Here is a 24,239-nt window from a genome sequence, read left to right as displayed (position 1 = left end):
AGGGAAGGCCACTGTTTCAGAAGAATTGCACGTTGTTCTTTTTAACAATTCACTGGAATGCCTAAGCTTATCCATAAATAACTCTGACTGTAGAAATACTAAGGTTTGTATGTGCTAAAATTTTTCAGATGATTTAAGACAAGGATTCTGAATGGAGTCTTGAAGTCATAAACATAAACATACATATGCACATATACCCACACATCTCCAGCACTCTCTCATATACATTCCACTTTTCTTTCTATTTACTACAATTATTTGATAATAGAACTACAAGCTGTCAACTCTGAATAAGTCTGAAATCCAATTTGGGGGAAAGTTTAGGCATAAAAATCACAAGAACTGAGTGAGTTCACAAACTCACATAAGCACCCTTCTATTGAGGAACCAGGAAAGATAGAACTAGGCTAGACATAGAGGATGGGAAACACAAGAAACTGGACAAGATAATAATGGGCTAAATGGGATTGCTCTTCTGAGAGAGAAGTAGCATGGAAATGGATCAGTAGGAACCATTGTAGTAAAGAACTAAACTTGGGAGAAGCAAGACAAAACTGTAGTAATTTTTTGTGTCGTTTCACATTAATTGTTTTACTTATTGCTAGAGGACATAACTGATTGCTAAAAGTTGATAATTTTGGATTGAATAAATCATAAAACCTCTGTTTCTGAGGAACAATACTATGCAAAACAATACCACAGAAAACAATACTATCAGTAAGTGGGGATCGCAGAAGTTTCCCAAAGGAAGAAAGAAATAACAATTAGTGTCCCAGCTATACAAACAAAATTGAGAGGGGTTTCTGACTACTTCTCACTTAGGCACAAGTTTAACAAAGGCAGTCTTAGGAAAATTAACTAGTTCTTATGTGAATATTTATATTATTCATTTATTCCTCCTAATAAGGGGGTTTGAATGAAGATTTGTAGACATCATCCTTCACTGTCATTCTATGTGCCATATTGTGTTGTCAAGATTCTCTCATGTCAAATTTCCTTGGAGTATAACATCTACAAATATAATGCTCACAACCTTTTTTTCCCAGAGAGCCAGAGCCCACTTATCTGAGATAAACCCAGCATTTTTAAGTATCATTGGATGAAAGGACCCCTAATTCAAGGCATATCAACACAAGAATATGAGGAATATCAACTTGCTTTGGAATAGGAGAGTATCCATCTTGAACTGTCCAATTTTTCTACCATATAATTAGTAAGATGTACATTTTCACTGACTGTGTTCTTCAAGACCTATACAGAATTTTAAAGACTTGTTGTTTTCCTCAACTGGCCACATTTGAGACAGAGTGAGAACCAGAAAAATCAATCACAGTTAAAAAGACTTTGCATCTGGTAAAGGAAGGCTTACTCTCGGAAGTGTGACAGGCTAAACCGCCTCAGTCTAGGGCATTTCAATTTAATTCCTGCCAATTAGCATATGCCTTATATTACTGATTCAACTATTGAGAAAAAAGATACAAGCGGTTAAAGAAAAATTTAAGGAAATTCCTTTCCTACCTCTCTGACCATGCTCTGCTTCAGTCAATCACAGCTCCAATTCAGTCTCAATTTCCCTTTATTTTGCCACATATTACACTCAGTCCCTTTCAGTCCCTTTTGTATGATGACAGGCAGTATAGGAAGTTGGGGTTTGCACTTAGTGGTTTCTTTCAGCTGCTTCTTGCTTCTTATTTGTTTTCCTCCACTGCTTCTTACTCCTTAAAATACTCCCCTGCCCTGGTATGGTTCACCTGCTCTTGCCCTCCTGGTGGTGTCCCTGCCTCAGCATGGATCCACCACTGGCTTCAGTGCCTTGGAGTGTCCCTGCCCTGGTGTGCATTGCCCATGACCACACTTCCCTCAGAGGTATCTCCTCCATTATTGAGAATGTCTTTCCAAGGTGGTTGCTCAAGCTGTGCTTCCTAACCCTCACAGCTGCTGGTCTTTCTTAGATATGTTTGAGTAGAGGAACCACAAGCTCATCCCCCTGGTTGAAGCTCTGACATTCAGTGATCTTTTTTGGCCTGTTTCACAGCCTTATGAACAGGGTGGTTCACTACCTTCTCCCGCATAGCTCACCTTGACAGCCCCCAGCTACCAAAACTCTGCTATTTACGCCAAATATAAGACCAAACATAATTATAATGATGGACTACATACACATCCCCAGAATGGAATATGATGCCTTCCCATATAGGCATGGTGATAGTGAAGGAACATAAATGGTGACAAAATGTTTTTAATTTGGTTTCTGTTGAGACCTGGTGAACAGACAGGCTATTCATGAAGTAAACAGATTGCATTTGTTTGCAGTTTGCAGAGCATGATGGGCTCAGAAAATGTGGGTTATGTCTGCTAAACAAAGTCACTTTGCACCTTTTCATTACAGATTCAAGTAATCTCTTTGAAAATCAGTAACACCTCCAGCCTATACTTGCACCTCAGAAAGGGATTTGTGCCTACTCAAGCTTTTGAAACTGCATTCATAAATGCTTTTGCACTCAGATGATTTTTTTCCAGTGATAAATTCCTGCCAAATTAAATATTTCTCTCCCTTATAGTGAGATGGGTGTTCAGAGCTAATTCCTGATGTGATCATTTCCAGGTTCCCCGTTCAATATGATTTATTTACCTGAAAGAAGTATTATGGTTGTTATCAGCCACCACTAATGAACGCATGAAAATGACACAGTATGTACTTCTACTGGCCAGTCATACAGTCTAAATATAGCCATATAAACTATTGCTACAGTTCTGGTACTCCTTGTGACGTGTTGAAATGAAAAGTTGCTAACAGATATGAGTGTGCAGATTTAGTATAAAAGAATGTCTGTAAGCCAGCTGGCCTGATGTTTATGCACTGTAAGGAGGTCAAAGGCCTTGTATGGTCTTAATAAATAGAATCAACTGACTTCATATGTATTTTGGCACTAATATGTGGCCTATGGCATCATTTCCTGGGGTTTAGTACAATATTAATAAAAAGGCTATTCCAGATTAGGTCCAAATCAGTGTTATGGTGGAGAACAGTTTTTCTCTTTGCTCAATCAGAAAAAAAAATAAATTAAATTGAATAAGGCACAGCTGCTTATGGCATTACTTTGAAATACCCACACAAATACAAATCCTCAAGTTAAGTTGAAGCTGGCTTCATTTTTTTTTAATTTCTCATTAGTTTGCTTTAAATCACTGACCTCTCTGGGAATGAAAAAAAAGGAAAAGAAAGAAGAAACAAGTCCTACCGAGGCCAGAGAGATGAATAAAGCACATGCCAACAATAAATCCAGGTTTAGCCTTTGGCTCTGAAACACCCTGAATTCATTACATTTGTTTGTGCAGCCACTGTTAGTCTGTTGTGACAACAAATTAAAATCTGATTTAAATTAAAGCAAATCACAAAATAATTAGAAGCTTCTTGTCTCTCATACCACTTTCCAGCTCTTCATCAGTTACTGGTCCAGGTTAGGGATTCACCACTTACCATCTGATGCTTCAGAAGGTTTATCCATTCGGCTTTCTTTTTGCCTTCATCAACATGTTATTTTTTTCATGGTATCATGTGAGGTACTTATATATTAAGCACTGTTTGATCAGCTTTCTTTCAAAGACTCTTACTTTAGATCTCAGAGGAAAACATACCTCTTGATTTCTTGTTTATGAGTCCTAATTGCTTGTTCCACATGCTCATTAGCTATTTTTCTGAAAATTTTTATGAAAGCATCTGTGAAAGATATAATTTCAAACATTTTGTTTTCCACCATAATGCATTTTATTTCTGTATTAAGCTGTATTGTGACTCAGCATGCAGCACCCATTCCCACAGATGCGTTCATCATTTATGAGAGCCTATAATCCTGTCCTACTTATTATTTTATTTCACTTTTTCTCCTTGATAAATGTCAAAGTCAACTTTGTATTTAAATATGAAAGCAGGGATATAGTAGTGAGTATGGAAAAAGTGAAATGCTAAATTTCTAAATCCAGGAGAGTGTCATTCATTAATCAATAGTATGTGGATTTCCTCCCTGTCTGAATAATTTAAATTAGATGTTTAAGACATTTTGAAAAATAGTGAGTGTTTGTGTGCCTTTGTTTACCTGCATGTGTGTATGAATTTTTGATGGCTGAGGGATGAAAGACAAGTAGCAATTTCAACACAAATAGGTGAAAAATCATTTTCAGCTTTTCTTCAGCTAAACTAAGGCAAAATCTTATATTCAATGTCTCCTTTTGTTTTGGTTTGATTATTTCCAATAAACAAATAATTTTGGGTTAAAAGAGTGGGGTTTAATTTCCTAACTTGATTGCCTGCTGCCTTTTTAGATACTTTAATGTCTCCTGTTTTCCTTCCAGCCTCAAATGAATTTTAAAATGTTTGTGAAAACATTTAAAAGTGAGTAGGAAGTGATGTTGCCAGTGGTAGAAATATTAATTTTTAATTTTTTGTGTCTGTATGGTGAGCTGGAATTATTAACGCATGCACTAGTTTTGGAATGATGTAGCCTTCAAAAAGTTGTTTTCTGTCATTTTGATATTTTAAGGTATGACTTATTCTGAAAAGGAAATGAAGCTAGTATAAATAGGAAACTGCAGTAATCTTATGAATGATGTTTTTCAAATCATTAAAGCTTATTGAAACAGATGCAATATATTCCTTTTTTAAGCCTCCATCTTATTATCGGTCTTGAGGTCACAGATTAATTATAGTATCTTCAGCACTCCTGCTAAATCACTTGAATTACAGTAAGGATTTTTAAAAGGAACTCTTCTAAGACCTAGGCCTTGGTATGCAATTCAAACTACGAAAATGGGAACAGAACTATTTTTGTTACAGACTTGATTCTGTGATTCTGTAAATGTGTAATGCTGTGCAAGTTGCTTAACATAAACAATTTGTACATGTAGAGTGCTACACATTCTTGACTCCTTTTTGCCTTTTTCAAAACATACAAAAATTCAAAGAATTCTTAAAATACACCTGCAATGAAGTATTTTCAGTAAAATCCACAGAATCAAACTACCTTGATACTAGTTCCTTGTGTAGCACATTTCTTGAATTCACCCATTTTGTAGACAGAAGTGGTTTTAGAGATATGGGGTTATAAATGATAGGGTTAAAAAATATTTCTCATCAGTCAAAGGAGTGCACTTGTCAAGATTAATTAATGAATTGATTCATTGGTACTTGCAAGGACATAAAACTGATTCAGAAAAATTTTTGTATATGCCTTAGGAAAAAAAAATTACACTGAAAAGAAGCCAATATTGAATTTTTAATCATGTGCAATAAGTGAATTAAGCATTAGCAAGAAACTGTTTGCACACATGCATTTCAAATGTTCCAGTGAGTAAGCTATTTCATGCTCTGAAAAAATGAAGTAGAAAACTCTAGTTTTAAGTTCCTAACTTGAAAAATGCTTTTCACTCTCTAGCACTCCTAAAAATGCTCTGACTTCATCCATCCACTTGATAACCAGCAGTATTACCGGAGTAAAGAAAGCAGGTTATTCCAGAACAATGAAGAAATTAAAAATTTTCCTGGACATAGATCTTGTAACCCTTCCACAATTTCTCCATTCTTTCCACTTGATATGCCATCTCACATGGCTTCCTATCTCCTAATAATGTACTGAAAAATGCAATAATTTTCAGAAGAGAATAGAGATATTTTCTGACTTTAACTGGTTTGAAGTCCAGCTCAATGGAAACAAACAGAAACACAAATATTCTTTGAGAAATTGTAATGAAATGTTACACATTGAGTATTCCCCTGACATATCAGGAATAATAAAAATGATGCCATAGGATCATAATTTATGATCCTACCCACAATTAACAATAAAGTTAATTCCTGGCTGACTATCTCATAGATGAAGATAAATTGTAACGGATTATATTATGGTGAAGAGAAACATATGAAGTCATATTTTAATGGATGGTCTTTTAAGTACTGTATAATTCATTCTCTATTTAGGGACAGAATATATTGATGTGAGTGGAGAAAAGTAATTCAGAAGTCAATGAAAAAACTGATTTCCTCTTTTTGGATCTATTGATTTTTGTGTATACTTCTAATAGGTAGAGATAGAGGCAAATATGCTGTCAGATGTTCCTAGTGTTAAAAAGATGCAATATTTATTTTGCATGTTCATCTTCATATTTTAATTCTTCCTAAAGAGTTCAAAATACAAAATTAAGACTCCTATGTGTATCTGAAATTAAGTGACTGATTTTCAGGTGTTATTTTAAGCTTCCATATTTTAGTGGGATCTAGTCCCTTGTAGTTTATTGATAATAATAACTTATGTGTTCAGTTCCTGAAAGGAGAAAGGAAATGAATATCCATATCTAGTGTAACTATGTATAATTCATAGCATAAAGAACTATCTAACAAAACTGATTTTTTTCAATAAAAATATCACATTCCCTTAGAGAAATTGCTGCTCCTAGCTCATGAGTTGGCTGATATAGATTATATCAACTAATTCAAATCATATCAGTTTTGGGGCTTTTTCTGTTTTCTTAGTTTAGTTTTGTTTTGTTTTCTGCTTTTTTTCCCCCCATAGATAGAAAAGAGCAATGAGTTCCTTCTTACTAGATTAAACCACCACAGTCATGCTACAGATTCTGCATTTAATGTATTGGCACAAATGACATAAAAAAATTTAATAGTTAATATTAGAAAGAAAAAGAAAAAGCAACATAATAAAATTAGAAAGTAAAAATTTGCTCTATTGTTTCAGAATAATACTGAATATTTGCCTTTAAAATATTTGTTGGTATAGCAATGGAATACATAGGAACTCAACACATTCCAAGACTGAAATGTTTGCTTATTTAGGTGACTGAATATAGACTGAGGATTTTTTTAGTCCCATTTCTTGCTTAATGGTTGTTCTTAATGTCTCCTTTTCGGACAACTGAGATTTGGAAGAAGAAGACAAAGGAAGATTAGTGATCAAGCCATGGCAGTTATGTTTGCAAAGTTCAAAATACAGCAATGACAGCACTTTCACTGACGTTTTCTGTGGATGGAGGACACTAGACTAGATCTCATTCATAGACCCTTGTCGGGTCCTGAATTGTGTGCTGTAAATCCTCTGCAAACAAATCTACTATCCAGATCCAAAGAAGGTTTGCCTCCTGGGTTGACAGGATTTGCTGCTTGTTTTGGAAATGTTTTGGACATTTTATTGTGGAAATGTAGTTACAGATTTATTTCTAGTGATAAACCAGCAAGAGAGTGTGGCTTGAAGTATGTAACAAGGATTAGTTCACCCTTTTGATCTGCTGTGAGTTAAAGTGGGAATAGTGCTTTTAAAATCAAATTCTCTCCAGCAACTTCAATCGATCACTTTAAAGTGCTTTTATTTATAAGCTACATTTTATTTTCCTCCTGTAGGCAAATGAAAGAAAAATATGTTGGAGACTGAAGAAATTTGTGAGCCTTGCCCTTTCTTATTCAGAATTTAATTCCAAAGTTATTTATAATATCTCTGCATATGTTTCTAACATTAAGAAGAATTTGTATTATCAGCTGTATTCTTGTCTTTTCATCTCTTCAGGTTCCCTTCCTAGCTGTGCTTATTCTGTGACCCAGGAAGGCACTATATTTCCAGTTACTTTTAGCCAAAGCAGAGATCTGTAATGTGAAAAATATGAGTACTAGTGAAGATATATGATTAAAATTATCTTACCTTGTACTCAACTGGAAGCATACTGTAATAGTGTAACTAACAGTATGTTAAGTATTTTGCAACATTCTGATAGCATAGTCAGATACCATATTACATGTGCATGTGAACAATATCATCCTCAAAGAAGCAAAGAAAGAAGGATATTGTGGTGTTGTGGTTTAACCTCAGTTTTCAACTAAGACCTGTGCAGCTGCTCATGCCCTCACCCATGGTGGGATGGGGGAAAGAATTAGAAGAGTAAAAGTAAGAAAACTCATGGGTTGACATAAGAACATGTCATTAATGTTAATAATAATAATAATAATAATAACAACAACAGTAACAATAATAATAATAATACCACCAACAATAACAATTATTGTCATTATTTATTAATAATAATATAAAACCAAACAAAACAGGAAGGAAAAAACAAAACAACCAAAACTGAAGGGAGAGAGAAATAAAACCCAAGAAAAACAAGTGATGCAAATGAAAAACCATCATTCACCAGCAAATAACCAATGTCCACTCTGCTTCTGAGCAGCAGTCCCTTGGAGAGGTTTCCCTCAGATTTATATGCTGAGCATGATGCTGTATGGTATGGGATACCCTTTGATCAGCTGGGGTCAGCTGTCCTGGCTGTGTTGCCTCCCAGCTCCTTGTGCACTCCCAGCCTGTTCTCTGGTGGGGTGAGAGGAAGAAAAGGGCTTGACTCTGTGTCATAACTGCTCAGCAATAACAAAAATTTACCTATGTTATCAGCATTACTCTCATCCTAAATCCAAAACACTGCACTGTACTAAATACTAGAAGAAAATTAACTCAGCTGAAATCAGGAAAAATTGGATTTAAGAGGCATCCAAGTAACAAAAATTTCCAGATCAAGGACAAGATAAAAACAACATGCTGCACACAGGCAGGACGTTCTCCCAAATACAAAAGACAAAATTAAATAAGCAGTACTAGGAGCAGAGGAAACACACCAACTCCACAATTCTTTCTGGAGGAAAGACAAGAAAGAAATATGAGATCAGTTCCAATTTCTTTTGCCAGCAAGCTCTTAAGCTTCATCATGTCAACCTAGGTGCAAAGGACAACCAAGACTCTCCTCCATCAGTGCTAAGTGTACAGCATTAACTCTATGGTATTGCATACTCACCGGTAGTTTAGAATATGATTGTTAAACATGACCAGCTTTGTATATGTGTTGATGGTTAATATTGTGAAAGAATTCACCATAGCTTGAAGTGAGTTTTTAATTACTTGCTTTAGTAAAGCTCCTTTTTGAAGATTAAATTTGGCCCAATTTTTTTTCTCTTAATTAACCTCTCTTTAGCCTGGGATAAGCTGGGCATACTTAGTGAGTTAAACTCCATAATTCTGGTGTGTCTAGCAGAGTGTTTGAATTTCGTGGAATCATGGTATCTCTCACTGAAACTTTTTGGATGTTGCAAAGGAAGAGGTGTCTTCCCTAGCTTTATTCATGTCTCATTTTTGTAAAGTAAGTGACATACTTTTTAACCACTTACGTCACACTAGTAAGCCTTTATCTCTGGAAGCCATAAACCCAGAGAATACAGTAGTAGGGGGATGGTGCTGAGATTTATGAGACAGATCAGACTGAGTGAACGCAAAAGATGAGGAGGAAGTCCAGGGAGATTTCAACAATTGAAAAAGCAGTAAAAATGAGAAAGCTGAGGATAATGACTGTAGAAGAGGAATGCTGACATCTGGGGATGAAGAAATAAAATTATTTGAGAAAATATGGAAACAGAAATACTCATGTGTTTTAAAAGGTGAATGGTATATATTGTTTTGCAAATTGCTCCTCTCTCTAAAATCAGAACCAGGCCTATATGATTTCACATGATAAATGTTTTACTCTGCTTATCCCTGTTTTGATCAAAGGAGTCCCTGTCACCCTCACAGAGATAACTACCTGGATTTAAGAGTAATTAAAAAAAATTAGATCTGAACTGCAATCTGAATGCATTTCTTACTGCTATTCTGCAAGAACTGATATTAAATCTAGTATAGGTAGAGTTGCGTGAGTAGAAACACTAGAAAAAGCAACTGAAGGGAAAAATGTCACTAAATCTCATCTCTAAATGATGTAGTTGACTGTGTTCTGGTCCTAGCTGAAGAGGCCTGAATTTTAAAAAAACAACATTGACAAGTAAGATGCATTTGACTATGATAGAATCATACAATGCTTTGTCTTGGAAGGGACCTTAAAGGTCATCTAGTTCCAACCCCTCTACCACAGGCAGGGCCATGTTCCACTAGACCTGTGACCTTGTTATTGTCCAAGAAATTGACTTGGCTTTGTATTACAAAAAAAGGTGGATCATCTTTACACAGATACAGACTCTACTGGATGTCAGTTGAACAGTATATGGGCATCCTCAAAAGCCTACTGGGGAAAATTTGTCAAGGAAAGTCAAGGATGTCTTTGGTTATATTCTCTGGTGCCCAAAAATTAGTAAACACTGTATTATAATGATGACAAGAAAAATCTTTATCCCATGGGTTCATTGGCCTTTCAGTCTCTAGTGATTTACTGCCTGAAAATCAAAACGTTTCTAATAGTGATTCTTTCCTTGTAAGATATCTTCTTCCTTACAAATTTCTTCTCATGTCTTTATAGTCAATGCATATTTTGAAAATCAGACACCTCTTAAAGAGAAGGAGGATAGAAACCTAGGAATGTCTCAGTTCATCTCATTTTAATCAATTTAAGACCTTTAAAGATGGAAGAGTTGGTCTGGAGAAGGTCTTCTGTGTCATAGCTAAAATTTGGTCTGACTGAATGAGAGCAGCGGTAGCAGTAGCCGCAAGGAGCCTATGCAGAGTTCAACATGCAAGCTGAGTGACTGGAATAGACCCTTCAAAGAGAGCACTGGAGGATTTTTAAGTGATCATTGACAAGACATGCAGTTAACATACTAGAAGAAATAATCACAGTTAAGTTCGAACGTGGTGTTAGTTTAAAAACCTAAGTTCACTCTGGTACAAGCACAGAGCTGATGCAACTGGTGAAAGGCAGAGATGAACAAAGGTCAGCATATACAATCAACTAACTTGAGTGAGCTGAAACTTGAGACCATATTCATTCAACATACCTTACTCTCTGTTGCATCATTACACATTTTTATCATTATAAATTTTTCCAGTATGTATAGTTTACTCTGCACCTTCTCCAACTACTCTTGAAGCGTTGGAGGCAGAATGAATATTTTTGACCATAAAAATATTCTGTTAAAAAAAAAAAGAAGACATAATTCATTCTGTGATTTAACAAAATAGAGTGGTTTACGTTTCTTCTGAGTAGATTAACTTCAGTAGTTCTTTAGACAGTTAATACTAGTGTATTTACAAGTATACCTTTCATTTTACATGATAATTATACAGGGAAAATATTCTTCATTAGCCATTTATAAAAGCATTGTGAATATCTAAACAACAAACTGTTTTGACTAGAACACTAAATAAAATTAATTAGTATTTTGCACAATGCAGTATCATATTATATTTATTCGCCTATTACAAACATGATTGAAATTATGAATCCTTTACTACTGGTCACTCATTATTGGGTTTGGGATTCTCTTTTTGTATTTTTTTTTTTTTAAATTTCCAAATTAGTTCAATTAAATAGGGAAAGTAATTGAGTGAAAAAAGATTAGGATTATCTCTCAAAGCATGCATTATTTCTAATGAGATTTACACCGCTATTTGACTTACTTTATCAAGTCAGATTATTATTACTTCTTGTATCTGTTACAGGGGGAGATAATGTAGTCTATCTTACAAATCCATTTACAAGAAATAATAAGAAAAGCAAATGGTTCAGTGGAAAACTTGTGGAGTTTGTGTATTTTTTTTCCTAGGAGTTGTTTTTTCTTTGGTTTTGTTATTTATTTCCTAAATCAATGTTGTGGGTAACAAAGTTCTTTCACTTGCAATTTTTCTTTTTGTTTTGAAATCTTAAAATAATTTACTGAAGCCTTTTTTTTCCCTAATGCATTACGTGAAAAAATATTGAACAGTATAGACAAAGGTGGCCCAAACCTATTTTTAAGGTACTTTTTTTTTTTTCTACTGTATTTAAAAAGGTTTCTCTCTTCTTTCCCTCGGTGTTTTATTCTTATTATTGACTAATATGACAGTTCTGGCCCTGATGTTAAGAAGTAATAATAGTTTTGGGTTTTTTGCTGTTTTTTTTCTAAGCACATCAGCATTTGTATGCAAGTGTTTTGAGTGCATACATCTGATAAAAATTATCTTCCTGAAGTAGCAGCTTTTATTATATTAGTATATAGAAGCTTTGTCTCTTTTAGTCAGGGGATTTTTTTAACTTTTTTTTTCTTAAATTCTCTGTTCTCATTTTAGCTGCTTCAGATATTGCTTGCCATCAGAAACAATAGTAACAGAAGTGAAAGTTTTGGAAGGTGAAATTGTCAGTGCATGTTGGTTACTTTCTTCTTCTGTTGACTACATTAGATGACAAATTATTGCAATGAAATTAGTATTGATCTCTCTGCATGATGCTTCATTCAAAAAGAGATTGGGAGAGATTATATTCTGTATCATGTCTTTGTTGTCTTGGACACCTATAAACTAGACCACAAAAACAGAATTAAATACTTTCTGTCGTTCATAATCAACCCTGACTAAACCAGGAAGGTCACAGTTAACTGTACGTTAGCCAATGTGATGCCCATCTACAAGAAGGACTGGAAGGAGGATTCAGGGAACTACAGGCCTGTCAGCCTGACCTTGGTGCTGGAAAACATCATGGACCAGATTGTCTTTATTGCCATCATGTAGCATGTGCAGGGTCAGGCGCAGCCAGAATGGTTTTCTGAAAGAGAGGTCCTACTTGATCAGCCTTGAACATTCTCCTGGCGAAACTGTCTGTTCATGGCTTGGGTGGGTGCACTGTTTGTTGAGTAAAACCTGGTGGAATGGCCAAGCCCAGGGGGTGGTGAACGGAGTTACATCCAGTTGGTAGCTGGTCACTAATGGTGTTCCCCAGGGCTTGGTACTGGGGTCATTCCTGTTTAAAATCTTCATCAATGATCAGGATGAGGAGATAGAGTCCACTCACAGTCAGTTTGCAGACCACACCAAGTTGGCTGGGAGTGTAGATCTGCTGGAGGGCAGGAAGGTTCTGCAGAGGGATCTGATCAGGTTGGATTGATGAACTGAGGCCAATGGTGTGAGGTTCAACAAGGCAAAGTGATGAGTCTTGCCCTTGGGTTACAACAACCCCATGTTATATAACAGGATTGAGGCAGAGAAACTGGAAAGCTGCCCAGAGGGTACCACCAGGGTCTGCTAGTTGACAGTGACGGAAAATGAGCCGGCAGTGTGTTCAGGTGGCCAGAAAGCCAATGGCATCCTGGCTTGTACCAAAAATTGTGTGGTCATCAGGACTAAGGCAGTGATCATCCCCCTGTATTCGGTACTGGTGAGGCTGCGCCTCAAATCCTATGTTCAGTTCTGGGACCCTCACTACAAGAAAGACATTGAGGTGCTGGAGTGCATCCAGAGAAGGGTAAGGAAGCTGGTAAAGAATCTGGAGCACAAGGTTTACGATTAGCAGCTGAGGGAGCTAGGGTTTGGCCTGGAGAAAAGGAGGTCCAGAGAGAACCCTCCTTGCTCTCTGCAACTACCTGAAAAGAGTTTATAAAAAGGTGTGTGTCAGTCTCTTCTTCCAGGTAACAAGCAACAAAAAAGAGGAAATGGCCTCAAGTTACTCCACTGGAGGTTTAGATTAGATGTTAGGAAATACTTCTTCATCAAAAAGGTTTTCGGGTATTGGCAAAGCTGCCAAGGGGAGTGGTGAAATGACCACCTCTGGAGGTGTTGAAAAGATGGAGTGTTTGGGTCAATGATTGGGCTCAGTGACCTTACAGGTCTTTTCCAGCCTCAGATATTTTATGATTCTATTCTAAGATTCAGTAAAAATATTATTCATATTTCATTTCCACCGATCAGCATGTCTCAAATTTGGAGAAAAGAGAATTGTGTTTGCTCATGCATGTATTCAAATAATTTGGATATTTTTATTCATTATTCAAGTTTCTTCCCTCTGACTAATAAGGAAAATAGAAATCATTAACTGACATAAGTTAAAAAAAAAAAGTTTTCTTTCCTCTGTTTCACTTATTTACAAGATTAAATAAAAGGAATCTTATCCCAACACAAAAAAGCAAATTAATTTGATGAGGCTTTATTTCTTGCCTCTTCACCTTGCCTCAACTGGAAACCATACCTTGTGCAATATCTCTTAATTAACCTCAATACAAAAGTGATTGCATCCAGGAAAATTCAAAACATAAGAAATTATTTTTTTTCATTATGTGCTTCTTCTATGTAATTCCTGAGTGTAAGAAATCAAACTGTAGGAGGGGAAAAAAAAAAAGAAAAAAAAAAAAAAAACCAAGTAAACTGATAGACTTTTATAGCAGTTTTTCATACTTTTATTGCAGTTTTTCATACTTTTATTGCAGTTTTTCATACTTTCCATGATGACTAGTAGAAAAGATGAAGAGGGTTCTCTTTCCTCCAGACAGTGAGAGGATCATCTGTGTAACAGGATGGCTGAAAAAAGATAGCTCCCTCTCAACAGTCTAAATGGAAAATCTATATCCACTCTCTTTTCCCTCAGTACTTTGGGCAAGAATCCACATTTCATCACTTTCTCTTACATATATAGGAATAGTTGTTATAGGATTTTTTTCTCTATACATTTTTCATTATCGTTAATGATCATATTTTCTCTTTAATTATCAACATGGATTAGTAAATTATCTCTCTCGTTTCCTTCTAAAGACAAATTGGCACATGTGTAGTCTCACTGCCCCAGTGAAAGAAATGGACTCCGGAATCACTCTAGCTGATGATATACTCTGTTTTCATTCTCTGAAGCTGATTCTTTCAGATCACTCTCATATGTTTTGAAATACTCTCTGAAGATTTGGATAACAGACTCGTTCCTGAAGAGCAGTGTGTAGAGTTATGTATCATTCTTTAACTCACAAGTTGCCTTCCAAATAGAATGAACACATTAAACTGAGATTAGTGGACTCATGTACACATGTTAGTGCATAGACATCTAAGTGAAGAACCAACCCACTAAAAAATACTTGCCTAGCAATGTCTCGACAACTGTACTTGTAGATAACTTCTCCTTAGAGGGATTAGAAGTCAGGAAATCATAATGATGTATGCTGTTCTAAGAATTAATCCAATGTGACTTTCTCAGTAAAGAGAAAACCTAAGAAGGATGTAAAAACCCCTCAGTTTTCTTGGCAACTGAAACTATCAGGTGTCTTGTAGGTTATAGAAGAGATAGTTATGTTTCTTAAAATAGTTTGTCTTTATATGAATAATATAGTTTCTCTTTAGATACAAATTTTTCACAACCACAGTCTCACCAAATATCAAATCATATCTTCCTTGTCTCTTCAAACCATATTCCTTTATGTGTTCTAGTAGATGTCATATCCAAAGCCAATGAAATATTTAATAAAGCAATATTTCAGTTTCTAGTCCTTTAAATACTTCGCTATAGCTGGATATATATTTAGGTACTATCTGATGTTTTAAATGACAGAATTGCTTAAAAACATGACATATAATAAACCATTATAATTGTGAAAATAAATTATGTGTACAAGAGGATACCACAAAATAAGAAAAAATGAATACGAGCATAAGCAATAGAAATTTTACGCTGCTTTTCTTTATGGGAAAAAATAATTAAATGTTCATTTTTTTAATAATTTATTGATAGCTTCAGATTTTGGTCCAGTTTAATTGTATTCACCATTTACAGTACAATTTTTGAATGTACTTCAGACTGTATGGATTATTTTGCCTACATGCACCTTGATCTTTTACAGTTTTCCATTAATTGCAGTTCTGTGGTTTTTCCTTTCTATCTGTTTTGTTGGGGAGAAAATGGATTTCAGATGATATAAAACAAGAAAGAGAGCAGGAAGAACATTGATCTGGATTAATAAGAATTGAGTACCACCTGAAAGTTCAAAATACAGAGTCTCATGTGTAGAAATTAATGGACTGGCAAACAGTTGCTGTAATCTTGGAAATTATCATAAAGTAATGGTATCAGAAGAGTCATGACAGGGTGATTAATCCTGATCACAAGGTGATGAAAAGGCAGATTTGGTCTTTCAGAAAAAGTTCTCTCAGGAGACAGAGGAAGTATTACTCTGAGTTCATAAGGTATTGTTGATATTTCTTATGGAATTTTACATTTTTGATCACTTATATTCAGAAAGCTGAAAGATGAATATTACTGAATGAAGACACTAAAAAATCAACAGAAAAAAGAGCATAGTTTGGTTATCCTAAGTAGAAGAATGGCCAGAAAGATAAACAACTGAGAACAGATCTTCAAACAAAGAAACTTGATGGTTTGGGAACAGATAGGTATGTACAATCACGAATAGGTTTAGTCTAGACATTTCCAGTTCTTGGAATCGTGAGATTCAGACATGGATTTTCAGTGGTAATGGAGGAGTCAAAACCACTATACTGCTATAAGATGGATATTGATTTATATACATAAATAAATATATAGTATAATTATTGATGAGAGCATTTGGATTTAATAAGTCAGGAGTTTTCTTCAAACCATAGCTATCTAGCCTGAAATATGACCTAAATGTAGAAAAGCCTAGACTGTCTTTTGATGTCATCTTTACTGCCAAACCTCCTCAATTGCTTCTGCAGCATTAAAGTAGGTTATTTCACCTACAAATGAGATTCAAAATTCCTAAATGCTTATGAAGGACTTCAATGAATAAAAAATAACACTGTTTCAGCATTAAAATTCAGAATCAAGTGACACTTCACACTTTATTCTGTTAATTTTAACAGAGTTATGTTGTTATCTTTAAATGTGTAGAACAGAGAGTTTTACATATTCTACAGAAAAAAGTATGAGACATCTTAATCGGGTGTAGTAGTCTATGATAATCTATTCCTAATTTATTTTTGCTAATACATTGAGGTAATTAGTGCTGTCATGGATTATCTACGTACACTCCTCAGGACAAAACTTATTGATACATCCATCATTCTTCTAAAATCTACTCATTGTGAATATGCTAAAACAACATTCCATTTGCAGATTTGCTAAATAAAATAATGTCAGCCAGAGAGTTTGCAGATTTCTCAGCTCTCAAAATATCTAATCAGGAGAACTGCACTCATGCATTTTGGCACTAGAGTTATAAATTATGCATAATACAGCATAATATTAAAGCATTAACATAACTTAACAATACCAATCTATCAGTTCCTTAGTGAAAGAAATAAAAAGTGTTGTATCTGAGTGTCTTGACTTGATTCACCTAGTTCATACATGTTTAAGATTTATAGTAGTAAAAATGGTTATTTAAAAGCCCTAGATCTTTACTCATATGCCCTTATTTTTTCTTTAGCTGTGTAATTTTCTACATACCAGCCTTTGTCTTTTTTTTCCCAACTGACATGATAAGTAATGTCCTTTTGTAACCTACAAAACAGTACAGTTAGCTAAGACTAGACGGTTTAAACAGAAAAATCTCTGGACCACATCTAATTTCACTCTGTTTCCAAAGTATTAAAATACACGTAATAGTCATCTTTTAAGGATACTTCAACATGTTTAGCTAATATTTAGCAGAAGAAAATAGATAATATTTTTTCTCATGTGTGATACTTGTCACACTAATAGCATTCCTAGTGTTTCTGAAATCTCACATGAATGCTTTCCTGCTTCAAGTGTCTAGCCAAGAATATGGAGGTTGGTGTTATCTTTTGGAATTTTTTTCAGACTTGGAAACACAGATCTTGGATTGACATAAGGATTTCTGAATGTTCGTCTGATCTTTAATATTTTATTTTGTGCTATTGTCTCAGTCATAAGTTATAAATACACCACTGGAAAAGACAATGCCATTACACATATAGACATAGTAACTATGTGCAATGTTCCTGAAACTAATCTCTCAGGGTGTGTGAAATGACTCTAAGGTATCATGGCCATATGCAGAGAACCAGAGGAAATGCTGTATCAAAAAAACCCTGTGTTATTTTACCTCTATATCAAAGGTAATTAAACAGGCTTTACTCAAAAAATTCCCTGCTCCTCTACAAGTGCTCCTAACGAAAGTGCTATGTGAGGAGGGTGTTGTGTTTCATTGTATGAAACATAATATATAATAGTGATAAAATGTTCAAACCGGTATAACTATATTTCATCTGATTATATGAAACATGCCTTTTTTCTCATATCTTTCTGAAATTTTTTTTTTTTGGTTAAGGAGAACACAAGCGGAAAGACTAAACTTTAATAACAGCATTAAGTTTTGACTCTTCTCTGACACAGTCTACATAGGAAAAAAAGACAAAAAAGGCATCTATTCCTGCCCTGTTTTCTCTAGAAGTCATGGCTGCTCTTTGCGAACGAAGATTTTGGGAAAGGTCATTACCCTTCGAGCCTGCGCAGTGGATTTTTTAGGTGACACAGTGTGCGCTGAACTGAGCCCACCCTTTAATCCTGAGGTTCATCTACCGGGGCTGAGCGAGCTTGGATGGTGGCAGCGAGGTCCTCAGGACGTAGGTTTGTTTAGAGTGACCTTCTCTTAGATGGATGGCCTTACAGGGCTGACAAGCTCCATCTGCCCGGAGGAGTTCCCTGACCGGGAATCAAACCCGGGCCGTGGCGGTGAGAGCGCCTCATCCTAACCACTAGACCACCAGGGGGCCCCTCTCTAGAAGTAAGAAACAAAGAAAATCATAAACTTCATATATCCAGCCTATCTGCTTGCTATTAGTAATTCTGATTTTCTTAATCATCAAGGTTCATTCAGATACCAAGATGAGTTGTCCACACTAAGAACATGGATTTGAACTCAGCATCCACTATGGCATTATAAAGTAACCTTGGTGGGCTCTCAATCACCCAAATCCTTTCTGTGTCTATAAAAATAATTATGTGGGACTGTAAATAAATAACATGAATATGCAGGATAACAGTAAAGATACTCTTGATGGAAGGTTATTTGGGGAAAATAAGTCCAGTTTCTGTCCTTGCTCTAGAGTGCTTTAATATTTCTCAGTCAAGGCTGGGTTTATATTCAAGACTGATGAGAGAAAAACAAGGAGAATACCCTCATCAGCATGCAGGGGTCATGTTCCTTACTATTATTTTTCCAAAGGTTCATGACTTTTGTATCCTCAGCTGTGCCATGTGCTGTACCATGTGCTAGATTTTGCAGAAGAGGTGGCTGCAAGCAGATGAGTATGAATTTCTTCAGGCAGAAGAGGGCACTTAACGCAAATCTAATTTGTTGAACAAGTAGTGTAACTTGTATTACAAAATGTAGGCAGGAGTAACAACACAAGAGTTACAGGCTGCTCTCATTTTAAAATTGAAGAAAAAACTACACATATTTATTAAAAAAATACATTACAGACTTAGATAACTGCCTAAGTTCAAGGGAGAGGTAGAATTTTAAAAATACTTTTCTTTTGGCAGTTTCCAGTATAACTTGACATATAGCATTTGATAGAAATGTCAAATATAGCTAAGTAATTTGGAGTAAATAGTTGGGACTTTTGAATTGCAGTTTCTTATCTGTGTCTCTTGCAGTCTGATTAAACAATATCCTTTTTTTTTTTTTTGTAGCAACATAAAGGTCTCTAAGTATCAAGTCAACTATGCTAAATTTACAAATATGGTCGTAAAAACATTTCTAAAAATTAAGTCTAAAACCAGGTCATCTGGTTTTGAGAATTGCCTGCCCAAGCATGAAAGTTTGGTTATTTACTCTACTGAGTAAAACTACTACAGGAACTCTTTTAATATATAGTAGGTGAGGATGCTGCATTTGCCACCAGCAGCACAAAAAGAAAAAGTCTTAACATAACAGAAGAGCATTGAGACTTGTGTTGTGTAACCTAAAGCTAAGGTGGCATTCAAAAAACAAGGGATTTTTTGAAAAGAGAAACTAAGAAATTGAAACTGGATAAAGCCTTCTGTTACAGCAATCTTCCTACAGGCTTCCTTACATGCTGAGATGTAGTGCGTGTCATAGATGTGCTTGAGCTAGAGGGAGAGTTGAGTACATGTATGTGTGTTTAGAACTTTTTCAAATGCAATTTGCATTTATAGCACAGGTTGTTATTTCTGAAACAATGTGTGCCCTCCTCCTACATATTCCCTCTTTAAGTATAACCTATGAATATTTATGTAGCATTATGTTTTCCAAATTCATTTAGGAATACTGAAAATATTGAAGGGAGATAAAATACTTATTAGCTCTCTTTCATATCTAGAGTTCTACATTAGACAACAATGGTTTCAAACCTTTCTTCAAACAATTGAAAATAAAACAATAAGTGCAGCAGATGAATAAAATAAAGGCAGAGAAATACGGTAGAAATGGAACTTAAGCAGGCAGATTAAAGATGCAGATGTGTAAATGCTTGTACTGATTCACCCGGCATCAAAGTAACTCAATTTGTTGAATATTCAATAATTGCTCAGTATTTTTCTTGATTATTACTAGAGTACATCAGTGTATATAACTTTATATCCTTTAACTAAAGATATACAATTCCCTTAGAGGTAGTGACTTACAGAGTATCCTGCATCACCTGAATTACCCATTTCTGAGTAACTACTGAAGTAGTTGTAATAGCTTCCAACATAAATATGAGAAACTACAGCTCATACAGACTGATCTGAAGCTTGCAGTACCTGAGTAATATGAGTAAGTTCATTCTCTGTCATCATTTAGCCATCTACCTTCAGTCCTTAAGGTGGGATATTATGTAGTTGGAAGAAAAGGAAGGATAGGTCATGGTGGTTTCTGCTTTCGTGACTGGAAGTTTTTAGCCTCTGGCCATTGCCAGAGTATGGCTACATTTATCTCTACTTCTAGAAGCAGGTTCACGCTGAATGCTGATAGCATTACCAAAGCATTTTCCTTTCAGGCAAATGCATGGTTACAATTCTCCTGATTTGTGTCAGTGTTAGGAAAGAAGATGTTACCCCAAAGGACACATTTGTTTTAGAAAAAACAGAAGTTGAATGCTTTTCTCAATTACATTGGTGTAAAGTAGGATTAAATCCTTAAATTAGATTCTTAAAATCCTAGTTAAAAAGTTCTCAAAAATTTCTATTAGATCTACATTTACATTTCAGTACTAAAGATAAGAGTTTGGTCGAGTATTCCCTAAAGCACATCCTGTAAATTGTTGTTTCTAAATGCATCTGTCCCTTGAAAACTGATTGATGGCTTAAGATGACTGAAATTGTTAGCAAATTGATCAGAAAGAGAAATGGTTTTAATCTATGAAATGCAACAAAACAAAATATATATTTTGCATAAAAAAGAAAGTATTTTGAAAATTACTTTTGTGGGTCAAAAATGTTGTTGGAATAATTTCTTTTCTCCATTTACCTCTCTGTTCCCAAGTCAAACCATCTCAAAGAAAAAGCAAAGGCAAAAATATGCTTTGAGCCTTCCAAAATAATGAGCAATTTTAAAACACTTTAGCAATTCAACTTACCTCAGCTGGTTTTCTATGTTTGGTTAATGTGTGTGTGTGTTTGTAGGTTTCTTTGCCTGTTTTGATTTTTTTTTTGTGTTTTTCTTAAGTGTCTAGTTTCAGTTCTGGGTCCAGTGTATTCTTCTGGAATTTTTAAAATCTTTCTCTTCACTTGAACTTTTAAAAATTGTATTTTTTTTATGCTAAAAATATCAACACCTGTCACAATAGGTTAGTAATTATGCATTAGGAAATCCTGAAAGATCACAAAACTTCAAATTATTTAGTATGCTGCACAAAAAAAATATTTTAAGATAAATAGAATTATGCATTTCTCCAAAGTTTATTCATCATTTAAAAGTGACATCCATATTTTTTCATTTTTACTATTGTCCTGGATTACACAAAAAATTTGGTATGCACCTTTTCTTTTCTTTTTTCCCCAAATATGCCTACTAATTCAGACCCTGAAGGAAACTTGAGATAAGGTAAGGCTGGTACTACGATTCCAGGAGAAGGATGTATCCACAAATGTGAAAGACTGGAATGCTGATGACTCAGTCAATCCATGTGCAGGGTGACGATGTGCAAAATAACCATCCAGGTTACTGGGATGCTGAGGGCATGCACACCTGCCACCTTGGTATACAAGTTGGGTGTTGTTTCTTTGTCCTTACACAAATGACTAAGCCATGATAACTCCCCTCTGTCACTGAAGATACTGATAGGCCATAGTGGATCCACTTGTGCTGATGTAACAGGCAGCTGTAACGTTTTAGAAGGTGTCAAAGACTCCTGAAATGTCACGTGATCCAGTATTACATCATCTGGTGTAGAACTCCCCACCCCAGGGGGGTATCAAGAGTGTTCCCATCCAGCCTAAGCCCAATAAAAGACCAAACATGGACTTCACTCAACACTGGGTTTTCTTCCCAGACCACATGGAATATTCTTTACTATCCAAGCTTTCTACCGCCGCCTCATCTGGAAAGTGACCACCACTTTGGCAGGACTACAACTACCACTTCAACCAACGAGCACTGAAATTGCGACAACCACGTTGCTAGATCCAATGGGTGTCTTGCAGGGCCTTCCAGTTGCCCGAAGGTCTGCAGCCCTGCTCTGGCTGCCTGCACCAGGATCACAGCCTCACTTCAGCACTGACTCTCCAACCATTCCCACCATGTTTTCCAGCTGTGGGGGAGGCAAACCACATGGAACAGTGACCATCTCATCTCTGTCTTGTGGCCATGTGTTTTTTTTCTGAGTGGGGGAGGCCAGCTGCCATCCTGATTTGGCCCGGTGGAGAGGGCTTGGGAATTTTCTCCTCATTGGTGGGTTTAACCCAGTTTTATCAGTATTATTATCAGAATTCTTCTTGGTAAAGAGTTGTTTTGTTTTTTTTTCACTTACATCTGGGAGTATTTGGTCTATCTCTCTGTATTGGAGAAACCAGGGGTATTGAATCTGAGGGAGTATACTTCTGTCTCAGGTTTCAGCCCCTCCAAATTGTCTCACACCGAGACAACTACATTATTAATACTCTTTAAAAAAAAGCAAATAAAATCAAAGTGTATATGTATATATAGCTAATAATAGTATCTAAAGTAACAGGTGTCTAATGTACTATTCTTTTTTGAAAAACACCCTTTTGATTAGTGGCTGTGTTTGTTTGATAAAATCTCCAGCTTTGACAATATTTCCCCATAGCCTTCACTGTTACTTCAAACAAAATTTCTAATTGCTAATGATGTGACTGATATGTGAAACTGTCAATGGGATGCTTTTATTTTCAGTGCTCTAGAAACCAACCTTACAGCATGACTCACAGGTTTTCCAGGTGTCAAACTGAGTCTAGCCACATGGGGTTTATTCAAGAGTGCTATAGTTTATGCATTGACTATATAATCCTTGCAAGGAGCTATAATAATGTGTTAAATGGGGGGCTATAATAATGTGTAAAATGGGGGCATTTTCAACTCACCCAGTTAACCTGAAAAAGGCAGTTATTTGTAAAATCTCTTTTGAATTGTGCATATTGATGCAAAACCACTAAGATTTCCTATTGCTTCTATTAAACCTGATATATATTTAAAAAGAGCTATGTAAATACAGATACATTTATACTTTGTGTATAACAGGACATTTTCTTGGTGTTAGTTACCCAACAGAATGATCCTCTCTAGAACATGTCTGCTTGCAAATTTGTGGTAATGAGAGAAAACATATTTTATTGATCATTCTATGCCACATGGATTCCTAATGTGGACGGCAGTTTAATTTTGCATTTAACAGAGTAGATATATAGCAACCTTGCAACACAACCAAAAACCTGTAACCCACAGTTTTGATTCCTGAAAGACTTTTATGCCTTGTTTTTTGCTGATGCTTATCTTTCTGCATGATCCTGGGTAACAGGATGTGGGGTAGATTAAAGCACGAACACCAGGCTCAGCACCACATAGTCATAGGTGGTGGTAAGGGGAAGCAGATGAGTAGTAAGGCTGTGGTAGAGCAGCCCGTGGCTGTAGGAAGCACAGCTGATTGATGTTGGCCAGCTGCCTGCTAAATTAAACTGAGCTGTTTAACCTGGGAGAAAAATCAAGAGCTCAAGTATGAGGCAGACAGAGGTATTTTGGGGGTCATGGGAAAGAGTTAGTTTTTAGGGAACCACACTGCATGAGAGTAGAATCCAGATGGAGAAATCTTTTTAACAAAGTTTGAAATTTTAATGTATCCAAGTCTCATTAACCTTAATTTGCCCATCAGTTTCACTGTGCATGGACTTTGCCAAGACATTTCAACAGATTTAATTCACACATCACTGCATTTCTTCCTCATCAGTGTCCTTTAGAATTCTGAACTTTCTGGAAAATGAAAAAAAGAAAAGAACCAGCTATGACATTTCTTTTATATACTCCATCATGTTGGTAAGTTTTCTATTGAAATACTTTTAAAAACTTCTATACACTGAGGAACAAA

The sequence above is a fragment of the Manacus candei genome, unplaced genomic scaffold (genome assembly GCF_025592945.1).
Source record: "Manacus candei isolate 608988 ecotype Guabito, Panama unplaced genomic scaffold, ASM2559294v1 h1tg000075l, whole genome shotgun sequence".
NCBI classification, from domain to species: domain Eukaryota; kingdom Metazoa; phylum Chordata; class Aves; order Passeriformes; family Pipridae; genus Manacus; species Manacus candei.
This window is presented reverse-complemented; position numbering follows the sequence as displayed.